The sequence below is a fragment of the Pteropus medius genome, unplaced genomic scaffold, assembly GCF_902729225.1.
Source record: "Pteropus medius unplaced genomic scaffold, Ma_sr-lr_union100, whole genome shotgun sequence".
NCBI classification, from domain to species: domain Eukaryota; kingdom Metazoa; phylum Chordata; class Mammalia; order Chiroptera; family Pteropodidae; genus Pteropus; species Pteropus medius.
The window spans coordinates 10,542,774-10,557,504 of record NW_024342467.1 but is presented as its reverse complement, the minus strand read 5'-3'; the positions used below and the strand labels follow the sequence as shown (position 1 = coordinate 10,557,504).

General features: G+C 40.4%; 1 protein-coding gene across 2 annotated transcripts in view; it reads left to right on the top strand.

Moving 5' to 3' along the window:
• RAPGEF5 (Rap guanine nucleotide exchange factor 5) overlaps window positions 1-14,731 on the top strand; it is a 200,780-nt gene that overhangs the window by 84,072 nt on the left and 101,977 nt on the right. The gene's annotated exons all lie outside the window — the stretch shown is intronic.

Below are 14,731 nucleotides of genomic sequence, written 5' to 3'. Positions count from 1 at the left end.
TTATTGCTCTAACACCTGCTACCTTTTGGTTTTCTGTGATAATTTTTTATTGAAATCATTTAAATGCTCTTAAAACTAAAAGCTATGGTGATCTCTTGAATTTTTTTTTAAAATCTAATCTCCGAGTTTTCCTATAAAGAATATTTGAGCTAAAAAGAATGCTAGTTTATAATGGCAGAAGTCTGTTGGCTGTATTTAAAGTAATTAAGAAATTCTGCTTAATTTTTAATGATACTTTCAACTATTCAAATTTTCCCAAGTCTTTCAGAGCCTGTCCTCAAGGGATATACCTTGTTCTCTCAGAACTGGTATTTCTAGAGTTGTTTTGTTTGTTTGTTTATTTGTTTGTTTGTTTGTTTGTTGTCTTTTTCTTCTTCTTTGCCACCTCCTGGATGTCATGCAGGCCAGCAGCCACCACTGCCATTTGTGGTCAGCACAGAACTACATTGATTGTCTTATAACTCCACTGAATGTGGTATTTAGCATCTGTTAACTAAGAGGAAAGAAGTAGCATGTGTTTGCTCCTAAAATAATCAACCACATTCTGGTCTTCCCTGATTGATTTATGATCTAGGATGATTTCCCTAGAAGAGAGAGCTTTGTTTAACACCATGCTGATTGTTGAAGTTTGTAAAGTCTTTCTCCTGCTCTGATCCTATAATAATTCCTTGTTCTAACATTTCCAGAGACTGTTCTTCTGTTTCTGATTAGTAACAGATTTGTGCATTCACATCTCATCTCCAATCTGTAAGTTCCTATTGAACAGCAATCAATTCAGTGGTTGACAGGTTGTATCTTCCTTTTTTTTTTTAATATCATAAAACCTTAATAAGAGTCTTGAAACTGTAATTCTCAATGCAGTATAAAGTTAGAGGATATTTGAAAATGTAAAATTTTTATAATCAAGAAAATAATATTTATAAAACCCAGGAACAATTGAAAATGCATGCAGCAGATGCTTTGTAAATTTTTCCTAACTCTCCCACTGGGATACAAAGAAAATTGCCTTTAAAAAGAAATCCCGTGACACTGTCTTTTGTAATTAGAGCTATTAAGTCGAAATGATAAATAACCATTCAATGACATGCTATAGAATAAAATAGCCATTTGGCCTGATTTCTCCTGAATAGCAAGAGATCTGAGAGTGTCAAGTATAGGAAGTTGGATTCGTTTAACCCTGAGGGTTGTTTAGAATTTAAGAAATAAGAAAGCTAGGCAAAATAATTTTCATTCTACAATATGTTCATCGTGTCCATCAAGATAGTAAGTGAAACTGATTTGCTAAGGTGGTGAATAATGATAACCGCAATACAGGGTACTCTGGACTGCAAAGTTTTGGGGGCCTTTGTTTTCAAATATGGCTGTGGGGCACATCAGTGACAGGGCATCGTGTTCATAAGGTAATTACCTTTAGACAAAGGTAATTTTGCCATTAGTGGGATCTTGTTCCTGACTTGGAGGATCAGATAGTGGGAAGGAGAACTGAGTACTGAACTGAACCGAACTAGGCTCTTTTCTGGTCCCATGGGGTTCAGGACAATGAGTTTGCATCATTCAGATTCCTACCCATTCTTGCCTATGTTTCATAAATGTTACCAAGCCTGGAGAAACAGTTTCCTGAGGTTTAGAGCAGGAGAGAGGCATTAAAGGGAGGATCGCGTGTTCCATTCAAGATCCGAAAAAAACAGCTTCGAGCACTGCAGCTCCTGGGAATGTATTTTCTGTGAGGAAACTAAATGAGTATAATGAGTGTACCCTGTGCATAAATTTAATATTAGTTCTACACCCAAGGTCAAGTGAAAGTTAATGACCATTGGCACACCAGAGATCTGAAACCCACATTTTACTTCTTTCTCATAATGACAAGAAAGGAGAGTAATTTATATTTAAATTGATTTAAATTTCAAAGCATAAACACAGAGGTCTCCTTGGTACCCCTTTTTCTGCAGTGAAACTTCCTGGCAGGGCTTGACTTTCATAACAAATTAAATCCCATTCCATTCCAGCTTCCCAGTGTGGACGGGTTTCTGTTTTCTGTGGAACTGCCCTGTTCCTACCCTGCTGGGTTAGGGACACCAAACCAGCAGTCTGAGCAATGCAGTCAGGGCCACTTTCTGTAATGATTTCGGTTTTGCATTTGTTGAGCTAATTAGCTGATTGAGGCATCTAATGGGTGTCTTTAATACACTGTTGACTGGGCAACTTCTCCCCCGAAGGCTTCCAACTTCTTTGATCTTGGGTGCCTGGTAAGTTGGGAGCCGCTTCCCAGATGAACGTATGACATATGCCACCCAGTGTCCAGACGCTGGCCCGAGAGGCTAATGTGCTCATTACCAAGTTGCCCAAAATGATATGTATCCACTTCAAACCCTGTATCTGACTAGTGCTGAGTGTTTGAATAAAGGTTTACATTTGAGGGGTGCATGAGTGAGGGCAGGAGGAGGGTCGACATCTAACCCACTTTCAGAATTTATAATTCCGTGATTGCTTCTCTGCACATCAGAATACACGCATCTATAGACGCTCACAAATATTAAATAGACTAGTTAAGGAAATATGAAAAAGAAGATGATTAGATAATGAAATGGAAAGCTAGATTCATGTTGAAAATCATCTTCATATGAACTAAAATATTCCTTAAGAAGAAGAATCCTGCCATATGCTGTTTTTCATAAAGTTATGGAATTCTGCAGTCTGGTAAACACAGTCTGCTACTGAAATCCAGCAGTCCTCGGCTTCCACTCAGGATTGACTCCCACGCTGGCCTGTGTTCACTCTAGTAAGTCACTGGCTTCCCTCAGCCTCAGTTTCCATTTTTTTAGAAAAGGGCTTGGTTGATGACTAGGCTGCCGTGCTAAGTCTGCCGTCGGGTCCTGCATACTCAGTACTAGGCAGCTTTACTCTTCCTAATCATACATTGCTGTCTGTTCAGTAAGAACGTATGGATAATAACTGTTTGTAATTTAATTTGCTTTGCAAACTTTTTTCATTTCACTGACTTTTTCCTCAGTGAACATCTACAGAAGGCTCTGTTCCCCACCCCCACCCCCACTTCCCCGGGAGCATTTTCTGCTGTCATTTGTATTGACAAGGAGGAGGTATCAAGGGAATTCTTTGTCTTGGCCATGTGACCCAGCTATTGTCCATCATTCGCCACATTAAAAGTCTAATTGTATAAACAGCCATGAAAATGGAGCTGTTCTCAGTAAAACTGAAAACGACATGAACACAGTGTGTGCGAATATAAGTAAATAATGCTCCATAGTATGTGACACAAAGCATGCAATTCGATTCAGTCGAGTTCTGCTAGAGTACGTGTGCTGATAAAAGTGAAATTTATTTCATATACTATTATTTCTATTGATGTAACACATAAATACTTGACATTTGAGAATTTCTTAATCAGACGTTTTGCTTGTAAATGGCTAAACAGACAGGGGTTGTAGCTATCTGCATTTTACAGATAGGTTATGAAAATACTTTAATACTGCATACAGTGATTGTGATGTGTTTTTGGAATGAGATTGGTGATAGAAATTTTGACCTTAGAGTCAACGAAGGTTTATATTGTACAACTTCTGCTTCAATGGTATCTTTTGACATAGGTGTTTTGTTTGGAGATTAGGAAACAGAGATAGTAGGTAGTTAAAAAAATAAATAATCCTAGGCTTCTTTTTGCAAAGCTACTTCAAAAGTCCTCCTTAACAAAATTAAATTTTGTTTTTTTTTAAAGCAGTGGTCTTCAGATTGAATTTGCATAGCAGTGAGTTGAAGCATTTGTTAATAGTGCAAATCCCTGCCCTGTCTCCCTCCTTCCCTCCCCCTCTCCCCCAACACACACAATTGTGGATAGAGGCCCTGGCATCTGAATTTTTTACCAGTCTTCACCCCTAGGTGATTCAGATGCCAAGCTTTGACAGACACATTCCAAAGTCTGTGATAGTCTAATGAACCAGGCATGGTAGACGGAATCAAAATGTCATTTATACTTTTGCTATTAACTCATTTATTGGACAACTGCCTAACTTTTCAGTGTTTCTCTACCTGAATGGAGATTTTTCTCATGAGAATAATAACAGAATTATTATAAAGCTCTCATGTCACTGGCAGTAAAAGCTTTATAAATCAAAAAGAATTATTACCAACTTTGATTTGGTAGGCAGACTCAGGAATAAGCAAACCTTCGCACTGAAGTTTCTATACTGACCTTGCCAGGAAGATGTTTTTTGCGGGGAGTGGATTGCACTGGTGTAAAAGAAAGTGAATTTAACCCTGGCTCCAAATAGGCACATCTGAACCAAAGCCATATCCTCATAAACCGCAGGCAGATCCCAAGGCAAGAGTTCTAAAGGGCTTGTCTGGTTCTCCTTTTGCTAAAACGTAGTAAACTTCAGTCTGTTGAAAATGCAAGCATTTGATAAGAATGAAGCATTCACTTTTATTAAGATGAATTGAGGAACTTTACACCTTACCGTGTTTTTGTTTTCTGGTAGAAAAGTGACTGAGACGTTTGAGATTGAGGTTATCTTTATATCCTTAGGAGCAGATGGTAGTTTTTAGAAATGTTGCCCATTTTCCCCCCACTCTACAAAAGAGAACAAAGCATGACAGATACATTGCCATCTTAGTTTCTTATGTTCTGATTCGTCTTCATTTTAATTTTTAGTTTTGTTTTCACATGTTTAAAAGGCTCATTTCTAAATCCTAGTTCCAAAGGTGGAGCTATGTACACGTCCCTCTCCTGTGTCTGAGGGGGCCGTTGTACAGAAAATGCAAGTTTATCACATTTCAGTAAGAAAGCAAACTTCCCCGTCCTTCACGTGGGGGGTTGGTGCACTAATGGAGATTGGAGATTATCTGTGAACCCTGGCCAAGAATGCCTCTTACTGGATGGAGTATTAGGGGGAGGCATTTTTCCAGTCCATGGTCCCCAGGGAGTGGTGTGTCTACCTTGTCTGGTCAGGGAAGGGGCAGATTCCATCATCAGGCCTCACGGTGTTGGGGCAGCATCCGGCTCTGGGCTCGGACATGGCACCGCGGACCCTGAGGTTGTCTCAGAGTCATCACTGAAACTAATGCAGAGAATCCAGGCTTAGCATTTGTACCTAAATCCAAGTGACTGACGTTGCTTCGTTTTGCTGGTAGCATCGGGCCTGCATGAATCAGCTCAGTTCAGGGTTAGTCTTGTAACCAATTGGACAGTCTCATCAAAAGATCATATTTCTTTGTGTGGTCCAGGCCCTTCCAAAGGCGTTTTGCTGGGGCCTGCTCTAGTGCAATTTTTTATTACCCTGAAATTTCAAGAAGAAATCCAGGCAGATAAAATAACCTATATGTTTTCTATTTTATGTGAAAATTCAAACAACATATACTTTTACTTATGTGAGAGGAAATATGGCTCAGAGACTTTGGCATAGATTTGAAAATAGTTTGGGCTAATAGCTAATGCAGCAGCATCACTTTTTTTTTTTTTCCTCCTCAAATATAGTTTGGCTTGGTTTTGTTATCTGGTAATCTTATAGGATTGTTTTGTCTTATGAGCCCTTGGAGCACTTACACTGATACTCAAAAATAGTAATATAACAGGTTCTCAAAATTATTCACACACTGAAATGTAGATGAGAAATGCTGTGTTCTTTATTTTCAACGACTGTGCTGTGGTCCCCATAAGCTGCTACCTACTGCCATATTTTTGGGCTATTTTTTAGCTGTTTCTGACTTGAACTCTTTTTGTGATAAATGTGCTGTTCAGATGGTTTCTCCTGCCTGGGCCTAATTTAAATCTTCCCTTTTGGGTCACTCAGCCCCTAGCATTCGAGGGTCATTGGAACCCCATGGTGCCCCTAGATTCCTCTGGTCTCTGAAGAGGCACTGTGCCAATCGCTGCTGCCCCCATGGGACTTGCAGTGGTGGTCAGGGGCCCATCTTGGCTGGGTCAGCGTCTCCGGGCCTTCCTGGCTGTCTCACCCAGTGTGGCCTCGTGCTGGGGCTGTACACCTCACTGATTCCCTGCTACGAGCTCCATTCAGCCTCTGGCTCTTTGTGAGTTTAGGTTCCTTTGCTGGCCTTTGTCCCCAGGGCATGTAGAAACTTTTGAGTCCTTGCAAATTTCTCCTCCGGGGAAAGAAGAGTAATTCAGGAAAAATCAACTCCGTCTGCCACTCGCTCACCGCTGAGCCACTGTGAGTGTGCTCACCCTGACCTGGGTCTGCCAGGAGACTCTGAGTCACTCTCCTCTGTGTCCCAAGGCTCGATCCACTTGTAAACTTGCACTCCCATCTGCAGTGTGCCCTCAACCATCACCTGATCTCACCCTCTCAGAGCCCAAGTCCATCCAGGGAAGATCAGGCTCATAGCTCTCACCTTCCATCTCTGCTGCCTCTTTACCCTTCTCCTCCCCACAGCCCCTGGAAGCAGCATGGGGCAGCACGTTACTTTCTCAACCACCTCCTTTAGGGGAACAAACCTGCGGCTTAGCCATCCCGGGAGAGAAGGATCAGAGATCTGAGATCTAAGACATCCAGAGCTGGTTCTGGGTGTGCACAGGAAAGTAACATTTCTCTACAGACTTTGTACCAAGGTTGTTGTCTTGGTACAGTATTCTACCTTGGATGTTGAATACAAATACTAATGACTTGTTTTTATGTTCCAATCTTTCACTCTACAGCAGTAGTATGTGGCTCTGATTAGAAAAAACTCGCATCCACAGACAAAAATGCAAAAGTAAAAAGTACATTACCGTGTGTTGTAGTATTAAGTAGCTACCCTTGATTAAGCCATTTATATTAATGCTTTCCTCCACACACCCATCCTATAGGGGGGTGCTTATTATCACTCCCTTTTTGCAAGGAATGACGTTGAAACTTGGTAAGTTGATGTAACTTGACAAAGGTCATATACTAGAAATAGTATAGGAAAGATGCCATATTTTTTTCCTGAATGTGTAATAAAAGGAAATTACCTTGAAATCTAGCAAGTCAGATTTAGATGAGGGTTAAAGAAAAATTTCAAATCTTTCCTAGCCTCCTCTTGGGCTACTCGCCACCCACTGACTGATAGATGGGTGGATTGATTAATTGGTTGGACCAATACTTGTACTTGCTTGTATTTGCAAACACAAGGTCTCTTAGGGAATTCTTGGTGGTGTCTCTGTTTTAAAATTCCACTGTCAAGTCAATGGGAAGAGTTAGCAGTGGAATTGCTGACAATTCAGGAAAAACAACAACAACAACAACATCATGCAAGTGGCAGAAAGGTGTAATGTTATTTTTTAAATGCAGATGCTTGTCTACCGTGAAACCTTACTTGACAAGTGTGTCAGTGTAGATCTGACCTGTTGTGTTTTCTGATTTACAATCCCAGAGGCAGATTTGTGTAGCTATGAAAAGCAAATCAAAAGACTCAGGCTCCGTTTTCCCTTAGCCATTGCTATGACTCAGTGGTTTCCAGAGGCTCATTTTCTTACCCTGTGAAACAGAGCTATAGGCACGTGACTCTGGGGCTTGGTAGGGGGAGGGAGGAGAGGAAGGACTGGGAGGGGGAAGTGGGAAGGGGGAGTTAAATGAGGTGGCATAAAGCATGTAGCTTCATATTAGCATATAGTTAGTTAGGCTCAGAAATCACTTTTCTTTTACCTCCGACATAAAGTTCTTTAAAATGTTTAATCCCTGAGAAATTACATAAAAGTAGAGTACAAGAGTGCACTAGCAACTAACATCTTTTTAAATGAACATCTCTCGATGGCTAAGCATCCCTGCCACTGTCTCTTTTACTGTGGGATTATGGCAAATTGACCTGAACCTGTCCTGTCACCAGAAACCTCCTTAAAACGCCCCTAAGAAACTAAAGCTTTTCAGTTTTATCAATAAAAATGTTGAAGAAAAATTATAGCTAAGGTAAATTTGATTTTTTTTTTTCATCGAGGTTTTATTTTAGTCGGATCATGTACAAGCCATCTTTGCATTAAAAGGTAACATGTTTTGTTTTTGTTTTGCTTTTCTGGTATTTTCTTCATAAGAAGAGTAAACCACATAAGCTACTGGGATCAAGTACTGATGAGCTCTTTATTACTTTGGCCTGAAGAGCCAATATTTATGGTCTGATTAAAGGATTTGATACAGGATGTACTTTGCTCTGGTGACATTATCATTTTTTTCTATTGAATAACTTTTTCATCTACTGGACATGTATTAAGTGTTACTCAAAAGAAAACACTAAAAGGCCTATTAAGAAGTGAAAGGAAAGGAGGTTTGGAGGGTGTCTGTTCTAAGACAAAGACTTAGAACTGAAATGGCACCCTTTCTGCCTTAGGGCGGGGCTAAACCTGCCATCAGCCAGGCTGCAGGGAAGCTGCCCAGAGCCCTGTCTCAGTGGCTTGAGTTGCCTCCAGCCAAGTGTGCAGAGCAGGGGGAGCTGATGGAAGTTTTTCACCTACCTCTGATTTTAGCCTCCTCACTATAGATTTCTTATGTTATCTGGGTGCCGCGAATTTTCAGAACATCTGCACACCTGTATTCAAATGTTAATAAAGGCAATACATTTCTTTTGTGCAGCAAACATTTATTATTTGCTCCATATAAGTCCATGGGTTGTAAGGCATGGCGAGGGTTGGAGGGGAATATGGGGTATGTAGGAGCACTTAAAAATGAGTAAGTCGCTATGGTTTACTGAATTCCTAGTAAGAAATTCATGTCAGTTCTTACTGAGGCTGTTGGCAATAAAATTCCTGTTTTCTGTGTTTTCAGTTTCACTCGTATTCAATTCGCTTTAGACAATTTAAATTTTCCTAGCATATTGGAGCAGATAAAGCATTAAACCTGGGTACTTACCTGTCTCTTCCACTCACTTCCTGTATAATTCTGGGTAAGCTATTTAGCATCTCTAGGTCTCAGTTTTCTCACCTGTAAAATGAGGCTAATCATAATTGCACTAGGATCTGATTAAGGAGAAGGCCAACCATATATCTGTCCTAAAACATCACTTGGGATTAAACATCCATTATGGGATAACAGATATACAATCTCATGTAACTCAGGTGTCTGTATAAAATGAATCAACTAAGGTACACCTGGGGGTAGAGTCTGAGACCCCCAGCCTTCAAGGCCAGGCTGAGGCTTCAGCCTGAATGTCGGCCAGTGTTTATTAATAAAGTGGGCATCACAGGTGTTAAGGTGCTCAACTCGCTCATCCCTGGGCTAAGCACTACTCTATCAAGATCGCGGGGAGTGGGTCCTGTGCTCGGTTTGGTATTGAGCTTCCTGTGTGCTTCTCATGTTCCCTAAGTGGGGAGAGGAAGGATCCTAAAGGAATGGAGGGATGGCATGATCAGACTCATCTTTGCAAGCAGAACTCGAGCAGCTGTGTGGAGAACGGATTGAGGGAGAGGCCGGCTTGGAGGCTGAGGTGTGGGCCGGGTGAGAGGTGGTGAGGTCATGAGCTATGACCGTGGCAGGGAGGAAGAAGGATGGAAACATTTCAGAGGTAGAAGTGACAGGATTTAGTGAGAGATCGATGTGAGGACTGAGGAAAAGGAAAAATGTGAAGATGCATGGTGGTGATCTCAGCTAAAATACAGACCCCAAGACGGGGAAGAGGCTTGTGGAATATAGTGAAGGTGACACGTGTGATTTCAGATCATTGTGTCCTCACACCCTATGAAATAGATGACTCTTTCTTGAGGACAGAGGTTGTACCACTGCGCTTACCACAGCAACTCATGCACAGCAGATACGTGATGGTCTGTGAAATGAAAATATTCAGTGCGTAACTGGAGATACTCAGGGAAGAGGGAAGAGATGGAGACACAGATTTGGGAATAACCTGCATAATGGTGAAAATTGAAACCATAGGAACAGATAAGGTCACTAAAAAAAAGCAGCAAAGGGAAAAGAGAGCCTGCAGGAAACTTGCATTTTTTTAGAGGGTTCAAGTATGATAAGGACCAAGAAAAGAGAGGTTTAAAACAACAGTCTCAAGTTCAGCTGACGCGCTGAACAGATTGCGGCTGAGAAGAGATCGTTGGGACACAGATAAAGTGGCCCTTGGTCAGCTTTCAAAGAGAGGTTTGAATGGCACTGGATGGGCCAGATTATGATACTATCTGGCACGTCCTGATGGTGAATACTGACCACTATTTTTCAAATTTTAAATTAAAAATAATACAGCGATGAGGTGGAAATTACAACTTACTTTTTCCTTACTTTTTAAAGAAGAGAGTTGAGCATTTTGAAGCATTTGTGATTATATTGCCAAAAGCGAACATACTCCATCAGCATTTCTTGCAGCAAGCTTTCCCTGCCATCCCACAGGGAAGGTACTGCTTGCTCAGTGTGGATGGAGTGCCATGGGGGAAGGGGGCGGGGCGGGTGAGGGAGGCTCCTAAAGCAAATATTATGGCCCCTCTCCAGGAATGGTACAGAAAAATAGCTGGTTATTTAGATAATGAGGAACCGGGTTTTGCCTCCTGTGGCCCGGAAATGCCTCCATGTTTTCCTAACATTTTTATGTCCACAACCCACAGAACGCACAGAAGAGCCTGACTCAGTACACATCTCATCCCCATCTGTGAAAAATACTTAACTTTACTAGTTGTGATGCCAGGAAATAGTTCACTAGATTTCGATCTTTATATTTTTACCCTATTCTTTCTATTATATTCTGTTCTATTTCATTAAAGAAAAGAAATGAGAAGGAAGACGTGTCCACGTGTCTTTCACAGCATCTTGACCAGCACTGTCCTGCTCCATCCTTGACTCTGCAGACTTGAACTGCCACAGATACATGCATTTTATATAGAGGACTAGGACAGGTTCCTTAACCTCATCTATAATGTGGGGGTGATTTTACCTGCCCAACTTTTTAGATTTGAACATCAGATGAGACCCTTTAGGAAAGAGCTTTCTCTCTATAAAATGCTGCACGGATGAAAGATTATATTATTGCCCAAACGTTAATCCTTGGCAAAGTACTCCACGAATTATTTTTCTTAACTGTATTTGCTGATTTCTCACATTGAGACTCTAAGTGCTGACTTTCTGTTGTTAAAGTTTTGGTTGGTTTGTAAATTTAAAAAATGTATACTTTGGCTGATTTTTAAAGAACACTCAACTATAGTCACCTAGTGCATCACGATCACTGTGTGCTTAATGTTGTATAAGGGTGGTCTTAACGTCACAAAATCGATGAGCTGAAATTAAATAAGCATCAATTTGAAAGGATGTCAATCCCTTTTGTGTTTAAATAATGATATTAGAGTTATTAGGAGGGTTTTCTTAGCAACCATCTTAGTAAGTCGAAGGGAGAGAATATCTGTTGTCCCCAAGGCAAAAAGAAAGTGACATCAGGGAAGCCCTACCACCCTGGGAGGCTGTCAGCAGTAGCTCCTCTTGAATTGCTCAGGGCATTACAAATCGATACATTTAAACTAAGTGTTCTTATGTCAATTAGTGCTAATTAATCCACATACATTCTTAGTTCTCATGTGGGCCCTCATGTTCATTATTCAGAATACATGCTTTTGATCTTGTGCTTGTGACTTTTGTTATGGTAAGTTTTTTTCAAAGGGCTTTTTTTGCTTTTAGACTCTGTGTGTTGAGAGATAAGGGGGTGGTTTGTGTTGGCAGTGGGTGAGACTCCCAGCCTCCCTTGGTCCCCGGAGCTGTCATTCCTGTGTACGTGTTGCGCTGGAGGGAACTGTCCCAGAATCAATATTTGCATAGGAAAATTTTCCCCAACCTACTCTTATTCTGATCAGATAAAAGAAAAACTAAGCTCAAAAAAATCTAAATAACTGCTTCCTCCTTCTTCCACCACATGAGCCACACCTCTGGGAGGCGTGAAGAGAGAAACTGCCTCCTTATTTATTCCTTGACGTTAATCTTTGTATTAAAGGGTCATAGGATACTCCCTTTTAGGTGACTGTGTATTTCATATAAGAGATCTCTTGGGATGATCATAAATCTTTGAAAATCCAATATAAATAAGTTTTTGTTCCAAACTGGTATATAACCACTGGCTAAAATGCATTTTTAGAATCATAATTTTTTAGTATATCCAAGAAAATAATCTTATGTGTGTTGGAAGAGACCAAGCTCTTTTCTTTTCATCAGGGCGCTGAGGCTGATTGAGTCCACCAGAACTTTGAGATTCTCACTATAGTGCTGGTTGAGATTGCTGAGTTTCCTTCCTTTGCCAAGTACCTTAACTTGATTGTGTTTCTAATTTTTTTTTTTTATGTCAACCAAAGTGTAACACTAGGCAACAAATATTGGGGTCTTCAAAGATGTGGCAAAAAAAAAAGTAGCACTATTATTGGGGAGAAGCTAGAAATATAGGACTGAATTTTTATCCCCAGGATGCTTTTGTATTAACATCTTCCTCCTTCGATTCTATTTATCTGCATTAAGAATTTTGCCTAAATCTCAAAAAATAGTGTTAACTCCCAATCCCAAAATTCTTATTCACTGTCCTGCATGTCCTGTTTCATAGTGTCATAAGGTAAGAAAAAGAAATGCCTTTACCCCAGAACATTGTTGTTTTAAAAACAAAAAAACACATGAGTCTAGTAGGCAAAAATATTCTAAAATTTACTTTTCTTTATTTTCATCGAAACTAAAACTTTAAAGAGCAAAAATTCAAATAAAGCATATAGTAAGTGCCAAGGTATTGTTGATACTTCATGTAGTTGAAGCTGTCCCACATTGATAGAGTATCAAATTGCCTGCCAAGAAAATTACTCCCCGTTACAGGATGAGGAAAGTCTTTTTATATTATTTCACTTAGTTAAATGGAGTTCCTTACTTCTCCAACCCATTGCATTTTTAAGTGGAATTTAGGATGTCATTCTATATTTTGTTTTTTCCTTTGCATTCACCTCAGTTTTTCAGAGAAAACATTAGTGTTTTTCTTTATTCTTAAGTTTCCTCTAAATCAGGCAACAGTAGCAACAGGGGATCCCCTTTTTGAATAGCATGAATGGAACTTTTTGCTGAAAATGGAAGAAATGCCTCTGCCCACTTCTGCTGTTCCTGCCTTTGCCTTTGGATGCTCAGCTGGTAGGAATCATCCTACTTATCCATGGAGTTTAACAGCATTTCCCTCCCCTCTTTTTTTATGAATAGTAATGAAAGATGTAGCTATACAAGTAGGTGTAGTCAAGTCATACGGTTTTGGTCACTGGGGGAGGAATTGTTCATCCGGTTGGTTGTCGCAGAGCGCACACTGTGTGCATGGCATTTGGATGGCTCCGTGGTAAGCACCACACAGTGGGCGTAAAAGGCACACAAAAGCAAAAGGTACATGAAGTGATGTTTTTAAAAATACAGAGCAGAAAGCATAGTGTTTAAAAGTACACAAAACAACGCAAACTGAAGCCAAAAGTACAGCGAGTGACCTCACGGTCAGTGAGGTTGGTATGTTTTTGGTCTGCTTTTCATGGAAAGAAAAGTAGAAAGAATAATTGGTATAATGGATATAATCAATGACTCGTTCTACTTAGGAGTCATCTTGATGGCGTCTTCTCCCTTCCCACCCTCACCTCCCACATTCAATTCATTGGCAAATTGTATCTATTTTGTCTAAAAATACAGCTCAAATCCTTCATGGTTTTGTTTTTTGTTGTTGTTTTTTGTTTTTTTTCAGCTCATGGCCACTTCCTTGGTCTGAGCCAGTGTCATCTCTAGCCAAGACAAAAGCAACAGTCACCTAACTGGTCTCCCTGCTTCCTCTCTTGACTCAAGACTTATTAAGTCTGTTTGCCACAAAGACTTAGGGAAAAAGAACCTTGGAATATATACCTCTAATCATGCAATTCCCCATTTTAAACTCTTTAGTGCTTCCATATGTTCTTAGGCTAAAATCCAAATTTACCGTGGTCTATGCGCTCCCTAGGCTCATCTCACATCACTCTTCACCTGCTGCAGGCGGCTCCATCTCAACCTTCAGGTCTCAGCCCCAAAATCACTTCTTCAGAGAAGCACCATTCCTGGCCTCCTCTCCAAAATGGGCTTCCCCACGTGGTTTTCTGTCGTTTCCCCATTTATCATGATCTTTAATTCCATTTAATTTTTTAAAAATTATTGTTGTTTTTGTTGTTGTCGTTGTTGTTAGTTGCAGTAATAGTTATTGTTCATTGGCTATCTGCCCGGCTAGTTTGTGTACTTCATGAGGTCTTTACACGGGAATCACCCCAGTGCCAGGCATATAGTAGGTGCTCAATAAATATTCGTTAAAATGAAAGAGCCAGCCGTATGAAGAGAAAAACAATGAAATCACCGAGCTAGGGTCAGAGTTGGGTACAGTATGTTTTGGTGTTGAATGCCAGCGTGAAGTTGCAGATGGGGAGAAAGCCGGAGAGCTCAAGGCAGAGCTTTGTTGATGAACAGAGTTTGGAATTGATAAGATAAGCAATTCATAGGTCAAAGCATTGCATTCGTCATATTTTCTGAGAATGGTTATTTTAGCAGTTGTGCCTGAGCTGGATGGTATTAGGGAGAGGCTGGGATCAGGGCCTTTGTGTTATGAGGTTATGGCCCCGGTAGAGAAAGGGAGACAAGGACTTGGGTAGGGAGACACTGAGGGAATGTGGGAGAAGAGGAGGACTTGAGACTCCACAGCTCAGATTTTTGTGGAAACAATGCACTGAGCAATCCAAATATAAAATATCGTACTGCTTTTATTGTAAACACTAAAAAAAAAATCACATGAAAAAATGACGTTCTCACATGGACTCAAT